Source organism: Leptonotus elevatus, chromosome 14 (genome assembly GCF_054856555.1).
Source record: "Leptonotus elevatus isolate MCC_2025b chromosome 14, RoL_Lele_1.0, whole genome shotgun sequence".
NCBI classification, from domain to species: domain Eukaryota; kingdom Metazoa; phylum Chordata; class Actinopteri; order Syngnathiformes; family Syngnathidae; genus Leptonotus; species Leptonotus elevatus.
The window spans coordinates 98,492-117,191 of NC_141252.1; positions in this window are offsets into that span (position 1 = coordinate 98,492).

The window sequence follows — 18,700 nt, forward strand, 5'->3', positions numbered from 1 at the left end:
GCAATCAGAACGGTACATTTTTTGGGGGCTGTAATCATTTGCTTGAGCATACAATTACCATTCTATTTTGAATACAGCATCAAGGCTTCCATCAAAAAGTTCCATGAAAAGAATAGACGATTGTGCACTGACGTGCACTTTGTGGCTTCACAGCAGCCACATTTAAAGCTTATTTCAGAAGTGGATGCACAGCGTTCAGAATGTGTGAAAGAAACATAAACGTCGTCTTCCAATTAATCCATTTGTCGTGACTCGTTTCACTAAATTCTTAGTTTTAATGTTCATATGTCAAACTCTTGCATGGCGATAAATCACAAAACCGCTTGAGGAGGCGGCGCCGCGAATTACTGCCGCATCCTAAAAACAGCTTTCCATTGTCCAAAACGGCCCCCCAAAAAAACAACAACCCAGAGCTCTGGAGCACTGCGTCATAGACGCTCAACTTGTCACCTAATGAAGCAACGAAACTATGGCAGTAAATGACTCAAAGCAACATGTTGAAGGCCATAAATTGTTTTAAATATGTCTTTGGCCGCGACGGATACGACTTAGTAATATTCCAAATTAAAAAACAATTGTAAGAGTTTTTTGTGTGCTCTGTGGATCACGATCCCTTCTACTGTTGTAAACTTGTGCTTACAGTTGTATGGCTTGCAATTCATCAATTTCATTGATTAATTTGAGTTTGTCAGGTAAAAATTTTCAATTATTATTATTATTATTTTAGCTGTTACCATAGTCCAAACTGTGTTACAGACAGAACAGTTTACTGTTTTACAAAACTTTGTCCTATAGTATTTATTTGTTTAACTTTTCAACAACAGCAAAAAAAAAATGGCCTGGGTGGGAGTGTAATTAAATAAACAAATAAACAAATGAATAAATGAATAATAATAATGCTAATCAGAAAAAATTAAAATAAAAGAAGCCCAATTTTGCCCATTTAAAAAAAGCTAATATTATTGGCTGGCTTTCGAGGCACAAATATTTTGCTGAGGTAAACTTACCTCACCTGAACAACTCTTCACGAGAAAAGAAAAATGAGTGCGTGGTGAGAGTCAGTACCTGAACACCAATAGGAACTCGAGAATGCAGTGCGAGAAAGTTACGTAATAATGCAGGCTGTGTCATTGTGAGGAGCCTCCACAGCATGCAATTAAATTCTATACTGTAGGCGTGTCTACAGAGATATCTTACATGCATGCATGTTAGACCTTCAGTTTAGTGTCCGGAGTTGCTGTAGCAGCACAATACAGACGGATGTACTCTGTCTCGACCAACCTGAAGGGGGAAGCATGGGCCCGGGTGGCCAGTTGAGATACCCACACCCAGGGTGGTCCGCCAGGCCTAATGACAAAGCCCGATCAGCCCCCAAGAGAGGAAGCACTGGGACCAACGAGCCCCTGAGCCAACCGCTTTTCTATTCGGCTGCCTTTCCAATAAATATCACAATATGAAAAAACACATACAAGCAGTCTATCCCACCCCTTTTAAGGTGCATTCTTACAAATGTGACTCCCCCCCAGGAAATAAAGTCTTCTTCTTCTTTTTTTTACATGACTAACCTTTTACCTTATAGCACCAATATTATTTTGTTGCACTCATGGCCCGCCATACTTTTGCACATTCACGTTCATTATCAAAATCATTTCATAGCCATTATTTGAACGTCATATTATTGAGGTGGTTTAAATAAGCTCTGCAAATACCCCTGAACATTCAAATTAGCATTGATGCTAGCGCTAACACAAACTATTGGTGGTCCAGGCTGGTTCGCCATTAACAGACCGCTAAAAACAGGTCATTAGGAATCACCATAGCAACAACAGGAGCTGCTCTCCTAATTACAAGCTAGTGTGTCATCAAATGATTTAAAAGCCCTTATTTGAATCCCATATTGTTGATTTAAAGCAGACATGCTGTGTCTCATTTGACTGGGAGAGGCCTGAAAAAGTAGGACACTTTTTTTTTCATTGCAAAATACAGCAAAAAAAATGTTAGGTTGTTGCTGGTAATATTAGGTTCTGGCACTTTTCCTACCTTTAATTAGGTAAAGGGTGTTTCGCGGTTGGCGAATTTGAGAGGGATAATAAAGGGGGAAAATATAGCTTTCCTTAGCTGGGATATAATTAGCTTGATTTCACTGGAGCAAAGCACGGTACCCTGCGGAGGTCAAATGCAAGATTGCAGCGCACAATCAAATGAGTCAGGGGCTTTAGGGGATTTCGACGTGAAAGTGAATGGCACCTCCGTTGCTATGGAAACAGATTACACCTTTGAGTAACTTGTTCTGATCATTTGAAACATTATGTGACACCTGCTTACTGAGTACTTGGGGCCACCCTGTGAAGAATAAAAACTGTACACTAATTGAAAAAATGTATATTTAATTTTATGTTTGTTTCCAAATGTTTGGTCTCTGGAATGCTTGTGCCGTCGAGTGTGAAACTAAATTTCAAATTTAGTTACCTGCTAATTTCTGAAAATGTGTCTGTGAGAAAGCCCAGCTAGACTTCACTGTGACCAAAGACAGAACTTTCGTACCCTTACAAGTTTTTTTTTTTTTTAATAGTATAACATAGTTGTGGTAAAAACATTTTCTTTTAATGTATTATAATTACTCACATAATAGTTGGATTTTATTCTTAAAATATTATTACTATTATTGTGATCATGATTTTACTGGTGTAATAATTTAATGTTACTTGTTTTTTACAATACAAATTACAGATTACTATTTAATTCTTCCTCATTATATTACTATTATTCTCATATTATAACATTATTCTTGTAACATTCTGTATTATTAGATCATCTTCGCATATTTTAATTTTATTCGTGCAACAATATGACATGCAAAAACGTTCCCGTAATATTACAATTTATACTTGTACATTTTCTTAAATGTTCTGGTTTTCTGTATATAATGTCTTTATCCTGGTAGAATAACTTTTTCACAATATAATTATTCACATAATACTATATTATTCTTGTAATATCCCAATTGTATTATTGTAATCACAGCTTTACTTGTGTGATAGTTAGATTTTTTTTTTGTCACAATAAGACTAATTAAGTTATAAATAGATTTTTTTTCATACGACTTGATTTTAGTAAAAACATTTCACTTAAATTGATTATTTTCTGAGCATTTCAACTTCTTTCCCGTAATACAACTTTATTTGTTTAAACTTTTTTTCCTCTCAAAAATATTTTCTATTATATAAAATTAACATTAATTATATTACTAATTGTATTTTTTACTTTATTCTGGTAAAACAAAAACTTTTTTTTTTTGTAAATGATGATAGTCTTCATATTACTATGGTATAATAATTTTATATAGATTTTATTCTTGTAATATTCAAACTGTAAAAAAAAAAAGAGTTTGCTCTTACTCTAAAAGGAGACAAATGCATTCATTGGGCACCACCAAGACCCAACAATTTTACAAAATAGGCTCCTTTTTAAGGGAAAGACCTTCGTGGTACCTGGTTTTGGCTCTGCAAAGTCACCATGGCAACATTGGCCCAAGTGGTTTAGAAGAAGCCAACTTTGGCTCAGATTCATTTAGTTTTCCGTCTGGATGCTTTTAATGAGCCGTCCATGCAAGTTAAAAACCTCCATCTGCCTTCTAGTGCCACTTGACTCCCTCTTTTTTCACTCTTTTAATCACGCCAAAGGATCCTTGTAAAAAGAGGTGGACGCAGCCACCCGATGCTTTGTGGAGGTGTCAAGCCTCAAATTCAGGCATTTCAGGGGCATTTGCCATCCCGCTTATTTGGAGCCCGCTTTAAATGACATCAACGCACGACACACTGCACCCCTTAATCTTTTTAATAAAATAAACATCTCAGTTTGTTAAAGATAGAGTTGCACCCATACTGCAAAAAGGCGCCGAATTTTCCCATGGACTTTGAAGTTACCACACTTGTTTATCGGAGCACCGTCAAGATACAACCCACTTAAATGGCGAGAAAGCTCGTCACGTGTATGCAAATCCCTCTGTTTGTGATGTTTAACAAGGAGCACTGAGTAAAGATGTAGACCGCTGCGTTAGCTTCTCACGCTTGTAGCTAACGGTCTAACTGGCAACTCTTTGCTTTGTGAACAAAGGACTTCATTTTTATCTTCTGTAACATTTGAGTTCATGTGACAAGCAGGAGCGCTAAGTGAACATGTAGACTGCTATGTTAGAACGAGCTGACAAATCACTAGCTGCCAATTTCTATCAACGGAAAATTGTTAAACCTCTGGTAGACAAGCACTTTGAGAACAGTGAGAGATCAAATTTGCTTCAAATCTTGCCTATTTGTCCTTCAGCAAGGTCATATATACATTACGCACATGAATAAACAGTTACTATTTGACTTGTTTCACAAGAAAGTGATCATAAATAAAGTAGAGGTGGAACAATGAATTGATTAATCAAGAAATAACTGATTGTCAAATGAATCAACTATTTTGATAATTGATGAATCGCTTAGAGTTTTTGTTGAACTTAAAATAGTCCTTGGCATGTCAGCCAAGCAAGTATCTGCTTTTACTTTGGAAAAGAATAATAAAAATGACTTCTATTTTTTCTGACTAGACCAAACCATTATCATAAAGATAACCAATCATGTTTTACTGGAGAGATGCACACCCATAGTGGTCAGTCACAACAGAGACCCAACTATTTCTTTACAGATACTAAAAGGTCAATTTTCCATAATATGCCCCCTCCAATACAAATGACAATTAGTACTCTTATTACTTATGTTTCTTAAAATTTTGCAATAGAAAGTCATCCTGCGTCACGGAACAGATCGTGGTGGACTTTGTATTTAAATTTACGCTCTGACTCAACCTGTCTGGGCATCGACCGCAAAGCAAACTTGTATTAGACTCTTCCTTGACCACAGCACCTCAGACTTCCACATTTGGAGAGCCCGTTTGGAAATCCACAAATAGTAGCTGCAAAAGAAGACGGAAACTCTGCTTCAAAGTTTTAAATCCCGTAAACCTTACATGCTGCTCATTTTTCATGCACACATTATGTGTTCCGATTCAGTTTTGACCCGGGCCAAGGACCTTGTGTCTGTAGTTATTTGACAGATCTATTCAACTTTGTTAGCCTGTCTGGCATTAATAGATGGATGGTTAATCCTGAATCAATGTTTTAATTAGGGGTGTCAAAATTAATTAATTTTTAAGTTCCTTTAACGGCACAAATTTTTTTTAGCGCACAATTAATTACCGCCCCTTACTTGGAAAACCGGTACTGAGGGAATTTCAGTCGCAACACAGCAGACACGTCCACGTCAAAATTTTGCAGTAATAAATGTAACAATAATGCATATATTTGTGGAGACTGGGGCCAAATTGTATTTTACAATTTTAAAAATGTGCAGAATTTCACAAGTGACTTGATGTTAAAGATTAGAGAGCTCTTCATATGAAAAGAAAAATGCACTAAGCAGTCACCAATGTCTTACAATTGCAATTATGCCATCAAGTGGCAGAAAAATGACCTTAACACAAATCAATATCACACTCTTTACTTACAGTACAGGATAACTTTAAGATTTTAATTAAATTTTATGATTATGAAATTACTGTATCAATGACTAAAAGATGCAGCCATATTTCTATTGCATGTCTTTGTTTTTACAGGTCCAGATCTCTGACCTCTGTATAACTTGTGTTCCTTTTGTTTGATCGTTATTATGCTATTTTACGCTTTCACTGCCATGAGACTCCACTCTTTAAAGACCAACAGGTGTATTTTACAATGGAAACCAGTGTGAATGTGGTGAATACACAGACAGTTCACAGGACTGTTTCAAGCTCGCTCTTGAAAACGGCTAACACTCTCTTATGATAAATACACACATTTATGGCATACAGTTTCAAGATTTCTACCATTACCACCATTTGGGTCACTTTAGAAGTCATCAAATAAACGTTTGGAAAAAAATTACATTCAGGGCAATTTTAGTCCCGTCTAATGTCAAAATCGGGTCAAATTTGAGGCCAACGGTACGAAGGCCAACACACTTGGGGACGCCGTCTGCATTATGGATTATAAAGGGGAGAAAATCAGCGGGCCGCCTTACTGTAAAGCACCCTTCCAATAAGCCGTCATTGTGCTTTATTCAATGCCTGACCCGCTGCATTACTGTTATTATTGTTTCGAGGAAGGAGAGTCTTACATGTGGAGCCAGCATCGCTTGTACAGGTCCGACGTCGTGGTCACTGCACTCAAATTATAGAGCACAATGACTTTGTGACGTTCGGCCAGCCATGAGAAACACGCGGCAAACTCTTTAGTTTGTCTTCGGGACTTTTTTTTTCTCTTTTTTTTTTTGGGTGCAGACCACCAGCAAGTGTTTATTATCACAGCTGACCACCAAGAGTGATGTGAACATCAAGATTAGTTGGTAAGTACACATTAAAAGCAAGGGGCTCCGTTTTAGAAATGTACAATCATGTATCACAATGCGAATAACACATAAAAACATGATGGGCAGGCTAACAATAAGCAATGTTAAACAGATATTTGAACACAAATTGTGGAGAACCAATTAAAGACAGATACATAAGAATACTCACAGGCATATATTCTTTATCCACACGTTAAATAAACATCTGAACTTTATTTGGGGTTTATTGGAGGCACATCAAATGGTGGCCGGTATGTGATGAGTTCATTTTTTTCAGTTATTTTTACTTCCCCTCTTCTTTTATTTGCGTTATGGCCGTTGAGGTTATAATGTTTAAAAAAGTTCGAAAACAATTTATCTTGATGCAATGTTATTTATATCACAAAAACCTGGCATTTGAACAGAGGTAAGTAGACTTTTTATATCCACTGTATGTTATTGAAGCATTAACACCTTCCTTTTTCATATAAATTTGCACAGGTGAGGAAGGTGACCGCTGTAAAAAAAAACCTTGGATGTATTATCTTGGGTAAAAAGGTTTCCAACATGAGGATAAATGGCTGCTTTTGCATGGAGGCAACATTTGGTGATGGTCACACCCAGCAGCGATGCAATCACTTCACTCCTGATGCTCTGAAAACAGCCCCTCCCAACTTTTGCAAAGAGACACTTTTTCATGTTGTTGTCTTTTTTAATTTGCTGTTGGCTCGTCTTTAAGTGTCAACCCTAAGTGATCTTTCATTTTTCCACACGTCGGTTGTCGTCGACTGTATTTTTGAATTTACAGTTATAATTTGCACTTGAGTCTGTCTTGTTTCTTCACCAAACAGCTGATTTTAGCCTTAGTTTTTTCCCCCCCTACATTTATTTTGTCCAAAAATGGTGGTCAAAACAAACCGGTTTCTCGAGTAAGGGTTGAAAACATCAGTGGGGACGTGCTGTGTCACAGAGCAAGCCGCTGCGGCAAAAGCCCACGTTACTGACAGTACCCTGCATGTTTTTTGCATCCAAACTGCCACCTTCTGCTGTAAATATCAAGTCTGGCTTGGGAGACAGCTACCAGAAACCCAAACCAGAAGGAACAAACCTCCTTTTCCTGCGTCCTCATCTCAGTTTATTCTGGGACGTCCTTGGAAAAGCAACAACAAAAATGAAAATAAAGGAAGAGCCTCTTTTCCTGATTTTTACAAGTGCAATTTGGTCAAGCGGGTTAGGGAATTTGGGCAGGAAAAACAGAGCTGAGAGAAGGTACAGGATGTTTTGGATCCAGGTGCCTCCGTTTGCTTTTTGTTGATATGCCGCCAAGGTCTACTGAACCTCCAACCGCAAGATTCAGTAAATAGTTTAGCACACCTCTGTGTTGTGGCGCTTCATTCACAAAGTGCCTCGCACACTTGGGGACTGTGTTTGAGTTCAAACTCAAAAAGGCCTAAATAACCAAAGGGTCCTGCTCAATTTAAACCCTTTCATCTTGTTTATGTTTTTTTTAAACAGTGTAACATGCTCAAAAAACACATTTTTTAAATAAAATAAAAGTTAATGGATACTTTATTTTATTGACAACAACTGATGTTAAAGTCCCTGTTAAGTGAATTCAGAGATTTATTTCTAAATAAATTACAGGTTAGACGATAACTTGTATAAAGATGTAGTTACGGTAATTGTGGAAATACATATTAAAAACATTTTTTTTTTCATGATTTCAGCGTTCCAGAATTTTGGGCCATGATTAAAACACTTCAGCTAAAGCATTAGCTACATTAGAATTTGAGCTGCTTCGTGCACATCAGCGGTTAGTTAGTTATGACTTGTACATTTCTACCACTAAAGGATGCAGTTAGCTTGCTAGCTATGCTTACACCCCGAAAATGCGTCTTCCATGGATGGCACGATTTACAGTAGTAATCTGTGATTGCACTGGCCAACTTTACATCAAGTCTGTTTGTAGTTCCTTATAAACATACTTTTCACAATCTGATCTCTGCCTTGGGCTCCAGCAAATCAGTTTTCTACTTCCGCTATGTCGAAGACTGGGCTGATTTTAAAAGGAACCCCGGACTGCCATGACAAGTTTGCTCTTTATTATTTATTTGGTTGTTACTAACATAACTATGTGATTCATTTTTCAAAAATAATTTCGAGTTGAGTACATTTTGTAGAAACTTTATTTGGACGTACGCTGCCATTGTTGTTCACGTGGCAACGCATTCAGTGCGTAGTGACGTCGAATGGCGGCAGGCTCTCTGCCGAGCAAAGCGAAACGCCCATCAAGAATGCAAGGTAAGCCTCCGTTGCGTTCCTAAAGGGACGATCCAAACTCTTGAATGTGTCTGGCGAATGACAAGAGCACGGCGTGGTTGGGTGACTCTCCCGAAAGCATGTTGTCTGTTTAGGAACGCTACGGAGGCTTAACTTGCCTTCTTGATGGGCGTTTCCCATTGCTCGGCAGAGAGCCTGCCGCCATTCGACGTCACTACGCACTGAATGCGTTGCCACGTGAACAACAATGGCAGCGTACGTCCAAATAAAGTTTCTACAAAATGTATTCAACTTTTGGGGAGAATGAATCTCATAGTTATGTTAGTAACAACCAAATAAATAATATAGAGCCAACTTGTCATGACAGTCGGGGTTCCTTTTAAAGGGAATGACAGGAGCCACTTTGATTAGCTGCAAAGCAAGTCGGCCATATACACAGACAGCCACAACTGATTCAACTCGTAAGGTGTGGCTACATTATGTAATGAATCTCACAAGGATACAGTTGGCTTTACTATTTTAAGCAGTGGTCTTATTGAACTACAGTACACAGTACACACTCTGGAAGCCACATAACCCGAGCTGACCTCACCATCGTCAAGGGGACGCGTTGTACAATAAAAAAGACTGACAACGTGTGATTTATGATTTACGTTTTTACGTATAGCTAAGGTTTACTTTGAGGCAGACGCGGTCGCCAAATTTAGAGCATGAAGACAACAACGCTTATGTCGTCTCGCCGCAAGGCTGCGCGGTGCAGAGTTAACTATCCACCTTGAGAGGTGAGAGGAGAGACCACGTGACCACGGACCCCACGCATACTACACCAACATTATCGTTGCATAAATAGGCACTATTGTTATAGAAATCCAGTGGGCGTATGACTCCTCCGCACAATGTTGGCGTTTCTGGGCCTTTGTTGAGAAATGGCTGACGTTGCCTGAGAATCATCGGGTCAATCCAGAATTGCAGGACAATTTAGGCACCAATTTTTTCCCCATTTATGCTATCATTTTGTGTTGTGTTTTTTTAAGTGGAAGTCAACTTTAAACATTTCTTAACAATAATATGTTATATGTGACCTTACTAGTCTAAACATGACATTCTGATTAATATTACATTTGTGGAATATGAGTTATGAAGCAAAACCCAGCCATTTTTATCCATCTCAGGGGGCAGCCATTTTGCCACTTGCTGTCGACTGAAGATGACATCAATGTTGCTCTGGGCTCGAGCAACTACCAATCACAGCTCAAATGTTTTTTGAAGCTGAGCTGTGATTGGTTGTTAGAACTGGGCAACATTGATAAGACAATATGATTTAGGGATCAAGGGAAAACGATTTGGGGAAATGCTCAAGAGCTGTTTGGCGTTTTAGATAATATTTAGGAATCACTTTTACGACAGCTGCAGTTAAATTTTGTCCCAGGTAAATTTTCATTTACACAACAAGTGCATGTTTCTGTATTTTGTGCATGGATTAATAGAAATTTCATGGGGTTAAAAAAATAAATAAAAAATTCTCCAATTCTGGAATGAACCAGAAATCCCGTGAGTGTAAGATGTCTCCCACACGTTGCTATTTCTGGGCCTTTGTTGAGAAATTGTTGACGCTGCCTGACAGTCAAAACATGAAATTTGATGTTGTTAATTTGTCATTATCCTTAAGACAAGGCGCCACCGCGACCCATACTTAAGCACCAAAATTCCATTGAGGCCGTTTTGATTTCACTTTGACATGATCGCACAAGAAGCAGATACCTTCTGGCGTCTATTTTAACAAGGGATTTTGTGACATTTAGTGGAATATATGACCAATTGATGTATGATTTTGATTGAAGACAAAAACTCTGGAAAAATCAGATGTGGATAATTTTAAAATAGTGTCTTTGTAAAACTCACCACACCCTGGCAAGAATATGTGTAATGCACCTCACGTCTTTGGAAGAGATTCCGGCATGGAGATTTCCTATTGTGTAACTCGGCAAGTGATGTTTTCATCATTAACTTACCCAAATTTTATTTTTTGCAGGTGTACGAGGATTCAATCAAGGTTTTTTTTGCAGTCCACTCTCTCTGTTTCACTTGCTAAAGATGTCATTTTCTGGAAAATATTTCCACTTCTTACAGCCTGTATACACTGACGTCAAGAGTGGGGTTTACATCCACCCATTTTTATACGAATTTTCAAGAAATGTGAAAATAAAACTGAATGGAAATGCTAGAAATTTGCAAAAAGGGCCGAAAATTCACAAAAAAGTTTTTACGATTGGAGGGGGTGGATTTTTAAAGCGTATCAAAAAAAGGAAAATGCGAATTTTGGCTATGGAAACAGTTTTTGCGAATAAACGCTGACAAGACCGGATACATATCGCACGTTTCGACCGGATGTTACATCACACGTACCTTTGTAGTCCCAAAGCTCTGTCGGACGATAAAGTAAGGTATGTTTGGGGGAGACGACGAAACTGAAATATTTTTGGAATTAATTAAAGAAGCAAATATTAATGCAATTTTAGATGGAAAACAGCAAAGATTTACGGTTTATCAAGAATTACAAAAGCAAACTCATACGACGTCATCGCACAGCGCAATCGCTTCCTGTTCTTCTTCTTCTTCTTCTTCTTTTAAATTACTGGTATATTAAATGTCTATGGTGTATACCGCCGAGTCCCCTCTCAATATTTGCAAAAGAAGAACAGATGGAAACGGGCATAAGTCGCATGTCCGTTTTGCGCATTTTCACAAAATGTACTTAAAATTTTCGAAACATTTGGATGGAAACCTGACTCGTGTGGTAAAGGGACACAAGTGTGCCGATTTTGGCGTATGCTGCATTACACAACTTCTACGATAAATAAAGTGTTAATTAGCACATTTGTTGACTGTGCATTATTAACTTAAACATAACATGATGGAGTTTCACTTTATGATGCTGCCTTCGTTCGTTGATGAGGCACCGCCGGTATGAATCTTTGAAGAAGCGGTGATTGGAACAGCCGATGCTAGCGAGACCAACTGCTATTTTCATCCACCACCAACCTATTTTCGTATTCTCGGACGCATGCCCAGCTATATGGAGGCTGTGTCGCCTTACTGGCCACACATTTTACTGCCCATTTATAGTACGGCAACAGTAGAAGAAAGGCAAGTCCTCTGCAAATTGGCCCAGTGGAAGACAAGAACGTGATTAGCAAATAGTCGAATGTTGAGCGTCGATGAAGACTAGTAAAGTCGACTCATTGAGTAGTTGGCATGGGCAGCCGTAGTTTTCCTGGTTCAAGCCATGGACCATGGATCATCTATCTACGGCATCCCACGGACTCTACAGCTGTGGTGCTCTTAAGCATCGATACTCTGAACTTCTCCTCAGGCGCTAATCATGGCCTCCTGCTTCAGTGTGTGCCACTAATTGAGAATAGTCGTCGACTAATCGGTAGCGGGTATACTGGCAGGATACAGTAGCATTCTTTCAGAAGAAGGCGGACATGTCAGTGGTAAATCTGGTGGAGGTGTTCAAGTGGAGCGAGATAGACCGCAGCATAAGCATCTCGTCGTTTCCATCAAATCCCTCCTGGGAGTCAACCAGGAAAAGACTTCTATTTGTTGCTCTTTTTTGCACACATATACAGCCTTGTTTTGAAGCATAATGTGTGCACAAGTGCCCTGTATTTTTAGCTAAATGAGACTCTGGCTGCTGCAAATCTGATATTTTCATGCCTAAGCAGCTGAGTCAGACGGTTTCCGAAATAAACTTGGCTCAGCGCGAATGTGGCAGCAAAACTTATCATCACGGCGGCGATAAGCTCGTACTCAACTCGCTTGACTGGCGAGCGTCGTCTGGCGTCACGCAGCTCTATTTTCATCAGATTTGAACTTTTTCATTCAGACTTCAAGAGGAGGGGGGGGGGGGGAACGCTTGCATGGAATTAAATGCTGAGAGTTTCCAAAAACTTCACCATTTTTAGTTAGAAAGCTGGCTTGCGAGTCAGTCGTTTAGCAAAAGCGACATGATTCCCACAAATTTCCATGAAACTTTCCACATAACTAGCAAGCTAGTGAGTCTTTTGAGTTTTTAAATTAACCCATTTCCACAGAGTAGGTAGTTCCAAAAACCTAGCTAGCAATGTGCTATGACAGATTGCAAAAATGACAAAAGATTCTCACTGAGTTCCATGAAGCTTTCAAAAAAACTAGCAAACCTGCTTGACAAGTTGTCAGTTTGTAAATTCCACCATAAGCAGCACAGCCAATTTCCTTGGACTTCTACAAATCTGTCCACTATAGCAATTAGCCATGTGGTGCATTCGATTACAAAGATTACCCCAAAAAATCCTAGCAATTTCATGAACGTTTCTACAAATACTAGTGAGCTTGCTAGATGTCTTGTAAGTCATTTTTAAACCCCCCCCCCCCCCAAAAAAAACATCCACTGACTTTCCTGACTGAAACTTTTCACAAAACTAGCTAGCTTGTTTGTTAGCCTCTGCCAATTAGTGAAACAGCATAACGAATTACCACCATCTTCTACGGCGCTCTCTCCACAAGGTTCGTTTTTTGTTCTGTGGAACACAGTGTTACAATGATTGTGGTTTCTTAGCGGAACTTAAATTTGCTTGTCGCTTTTTTGAAAAATAGCCACTGGAGTGGTCGGAAAAGTCGCTTAAAATAGCATCCAAATTCCAACGTTAGCAACACTGACTGCACTTTTGCTCATTTTGTTAATGCAAGCATTTGTCAGCGCTTTGAACTACGGAAGCCGCAAAAAAAAAGGACATGCGGCTCTATTTTCATCAGATTTGGACTTTTTTAATTTTTACAAAACTAATTTGAAGAGAGAAAAATGCTGGCACAGGATCAAAAGCTAAGAGTTTTCCAAGCTCCTTTCTCAGTGAGTGTGACCTCCTACACGTCACCACCTAGCTCCACCACCGCCATTTTTAAGGCGCTTTTAACACTTCCGGCCCCGGTCAGGTCCGCACTTGTGTCCAGGAGCCTGTAATTTTCCCAAGGCCCCCATCAAGTGTGCCATTCATAAAGTCTAAAGTAGCTTTTAGCGGTCCGCTGAGTTTATTGAAACATTACATTTGTGACGGCGCGTGTATCTTTAGCCATATCCAGGCTCACGTGATTAGGTTTGGTCGGCTCACTTACATCAACCAACAATTATATGCGCCTCCTGGGTGTGGGTTGAGCCTCGGTCAGCACGGCGACAAGAAACCAGAAACATCCATTCCTGTGCACTGGAGCGCACCAAAACAGGGACGAAAGGCGAGAGAGCCTTTCCTCCTCTGATGCTGTTATCTTTCCACAGTGCGCCCTGGTTGTAACCTCCCAAGTTGCTTTTTGACTTCCTACTTCTCTGTGTGTAAGGGTTAGGGTGTTCGAAAACTAAGAATTTACATTAAACTTTCCACAAAATCATTTAAGTCACTCACAAAGAAATCAATGTATGTCATTCGTTGACCACGATTACGAATCAAATCATTCGAATCTCAAGTTAACTTTTCCAATCGATGTGAATAAAAAAGGCTATAAAACTGTACCTTCCCCCTAAAATATCACTCGATAAAACTCTATAAACACGTGCAGTAATAACATAATTATATTAATGCAAATGAACATTTATTGCATCATCTCATATCGTCAGAAGAGTGATGGTAGAAATATTTTGGGGAAATGAAGCGATGCTCCTCAATCTCCTCATTTCATGGAGTGGAATTAAAGCAACACTAACAACACTATGTTGATTATGGCGGCGCCATATGGACAAAAGCTGAAGGAAGATCACATTTCCCATCAGGACAAGCACATTGCGTTCACTTTTAGCTCAAATTGACTTCCGTTTTTGTAATGAATGGGGAAATAGGGAAGTGACGTATGCCATAAAGCAGTCAGCATATTTGTAGTTTTTTTGTGTGGCAGTGTTCCTACCATCCTCCTCAAAGTTGCTTAGTGCCAGGAAAAATTATACAGACCCCCTCAGGCCATGTCAAAGGTACCATTCAACTAGTTTTAAGTTGATGTTTCATAAGAAACGTTATGAAAGTATTTTATTAAGGTTTAAAAGTTCCTTAGTGCTACTTTAAGTCAAATGTAAAATTTTAAAGTCAAGTATAAAATCAACATTGTCAGTAGACTCCCAAGCTCTCCACCACGCACACGCGGAGCGCATATTTGGCTTTTGATTTCGTACACGTCGGATGCGTATGAGCGTTCATACTGCTGACGCATCATATACATAACTGATTAATATCCACATACGAAAGAGGCCTGGGTCAGATTTGTAACGCTTTATAGTAGTTTAGTTAGTTAGTTAGTTAGTTAGTTAGTTATTCCCAAAGTGTACTGCTTGATGTCCTGTGGCACTCCGGACAAGTCTCCTCAGTGGCTGATGTCACATAACATGGGCAGCTGGATGCTGCATGGACATTGTTGTACAAGCCCTGCTCTTCGCTTTGAACCTGGTCCCTCGTGGTTCTTACAATGAAGCCTACAGACCACATCAATAGAGCTGCGGCACAGTAATGGCTTGTGCTGAGTGAGCCTTGTGAGTGAGCCTCGCTACACTCTCTCGCTCTATTTTTTTTAAGGAACCACCTTGTTTGCTCGGAAAAATAAATGTGGCAGACGGTAAAAACAAGGTTGGACATTTAATTCTAGTCATCCAAAGTTGACTTGGGTTCCACATCTTAGCATGAAAGTCCCTTTACAGACAGGGCATGCAGATGCAGATTGTTGTTGTTTTTCCAGCTTAGAAAACTGTTTGGAGGCCTAAATACGGACGGCTTCCATCGTTGTGTTTGAATGCATAAATAAACACTCAGGGAGGATTTTTATTTTTTTTATTTCGAGTCCTCGCTCCACCCTTTGCTGCTCTGTCATTTCAACTATTCTAAAATAGTACATACACAATTGGTGGCACAGGGGGGGGGGGGGGGGGGGGGGGGGAACCACGGTGGTTAATGGCTGTTTGAGCCAAACAAAAGTTCACCTTGCTGGCTAAAAAGCAGCATTTTGCTCGGAATTCAACCTGCGAGGTTTGACCATCAGTTAACAAAAGCAACTTAAACAATTTCCACAAAAAATTCCACTGATCTAGCTAGCATACTTGTTGGTTTGTTAGTACTGTATGTTTTTTAGTTTTTTAGTTATAGGGCAGGGTATGGATTTAAATAAAATCAGATTGTTTCTTTAAAAAAGCCCATTTTCTGATGTATGTCAGTTAGTTAGTTAGTTAGTTAGTTAGTTTGGAAATACTATTACCAATTTGTCAGTAGCACCTTTTCCTTTGGGCTCTATTTGGGCTTTGGGGAGTCGCATATTGTTACAATATCGCATATTGCTACAATAGTTGGTTAGTTAGTTTATTTGTTCGCTAGCTAAGCTAGCAAGTTAGCCAAAAAAGACTTGTGCACACTGACGGCCTCGTTGATCCAGGTCTCGCCAACGCCACGTGACCCACGTCAGCAAGGTAGCACTTTTCACAAAATTGCAGATAATGTGCCCTCATTTACGTAAACAAAACTGCTGCCGAATCTTTAATTAAGCTGCTGAAGAAAGATGGCTGTCATGTAAATACACACCATGTCAGGAGTCATGAGAACAAGCGAGGAGGTCGGGTGGGGGGGGGTGCACTCTAAATAGATTAGCCATCTCGAGGAAAAGTCTACACGCATCATTTATGGTCACTTGTGTGTTTTAGAACATGTGATTATTTGGGTGTGGGCATTTCCTATGCGGCGGTGCTCCAAAACGGAGAAATTACAGCTGGACTGAGTCAAAGCACAGCGAGGCCAAGGTGGAGGATGAGGGAAGATAATACGGCGGGAAGAAACACAACACTGCAAACCACCAGAAATGCGGCTGTAATTGCAGGCGTTTCCCCACCCACTAGCGCCGGTTTGTTCGCTTCCAGCACCGCTATGAACCCCGAAAATAGTCTATAAAATATTTAGACTCACCTTATATATGAACTCCTGAGCAGAAACCAAAATGTAGGCCAGAGATGGACAAAATAGCTGTAATGGGTCTTTTCCCTGCCAGATTAAAAGTCATTGTGTAAAATTATTATTATTTATATAGTTACAGTGTATAAAAGTGGCTTATTTTGTATATTGTGTAAAAGTAGCTTAAAAAAAGACAAGTATTTGTGTGAAATATGTTATTTTGCGGGGTCTGTGTGCAGAAGTAGCTTATCAGGTCTCGGCTTATTTTGCAGGAGTCAATGTGTAAACGTGGCTTATTTAGCAGGGTCTCCGTGTTAAAGTGGCAAATTTTGCAGGGTCTTGTGTTTAAGAGACTTGTTTTGTAGGGTCTGTGTAAAACTGCAAAAAAAACACAAACTATGCTTGATAGCCTACACGTGTACGAGTGTCTCAGTAGGGTCCCGGAATAAAGGCTACTTATGTTTTGCTGCATTTGGGGAAAAAGTGTTTTTTTTTTTTTAAATAGCAATGTTTATGTAAAGGGTAGGTTATTTTGTAGGGTCTATGTATACAAATAGTTTGTGTTCGTGTGGCCTATTTTGTGAGGTCTCAGAGTAAAAGTTGCTTATTTTGAGGGGTATCTGTGTAAAAGTGGCTTATTTTACTATAAAACATCAAATCATATTCACACTATACTCCCCAATTCATGCTGGAAATTAAAATCAGGATCTCTCCTCTGCTGTTTTTGCTGCTACCTGGCGTTAAAAAGGGTTACTACACCGAGGAGCCTGCCAGACAGGAGCATTTACGAGGCTCTTTATTTGGTTTAACTGGCCCGTTGCAAGGGGATAAACACACACACTTCAACAACAATAACACTGCAGATATGTGAATGTAGAGTGTATTAAAGATGAGTGTTATTATTACTATTATTACTATTATATTATGATACTAAGCATCTCCTCCTGTTTGTCCGACAGGCTCCAATGAGTCCAGACAGCCAGAGAGATTCGTCATGTAAATGTGGCAGACACTGTGCATACACTCATGTGGGCTTTGTGGACAAATAAACAAGCCACTACCAATATGGACCTGGCTTTTTAAAAAAAAATAGATTAGTGGCTAGTATTTTAAGACGTTGGCGTATTTATACAGCGGGCCTCCTGTAAACAAGAGCTCCAGGAAATAAAATGCATTTCAATTAACTGTAAGTGCAAAAAGAAACAGGAACAATAAAAAGCTAAATACATTTTAATTAGATGTTAAATCAGTGTGTAAAAAAACAGTTAAAATGTAAGAAAAAATACTTTGTGTGAAAACAAATTCAAATAAAATAAAAATGTGATATATATGATTGTATGAATAAAAGAAGAGAAAAGTGCCATGACTCCCGCCCCCTCAGTACCTATTGCTACTTCCTAAAAATTAAATACAATTAAAATGTAACTAACTACATTTTGTGATTACAAGTTTAAGGGGTAACAGCAGGAAAAAATTATTTCTTGCCAATAAATTAAAGAAAAAAGATATTAAAATAAATAAGTGTACAAACAAAGTAACTAAAAGCTCATTTTAAATATGCACATAAAATAAATGTGATGAAAAAATGCATACAATATGATGATGATGATGATTAAATTAAAATGTTATTAATTCAAGCATGAAAACAGAGTTTAATGACTTTCTTCCCTTGCCAAAGCATCTCTTTCAATCAAATAATAATAATAATAATAATAATAAAGGAATTTAATTAAGGCCCAAAAACACAATTATGTAAAATAATTTAAATTGTGTGAAAACAAAGAAACCCAAAATGTTGTGATTTCCACTCCAGTTTCTTTGTGTTATTTCTAGCAAATAAAATAATATAAATATTATAATATAAAACATAAAAATGTATTAAGTGTTAAAAAAACTCATTACTTTTTGTTTGTGGCTCGCTACTCTCTTTGTACATTTTTGTCTTGTTCAAAAGTAGTCTTTCTTTTTAAAAAAAAATACAAAAAAAGTGATAATCATCATGTGTCTGGCTTTTTCAAGACATGGAGGCACCCTGATGTGACATGCCTGTTTTGGGCAGATCTGCTT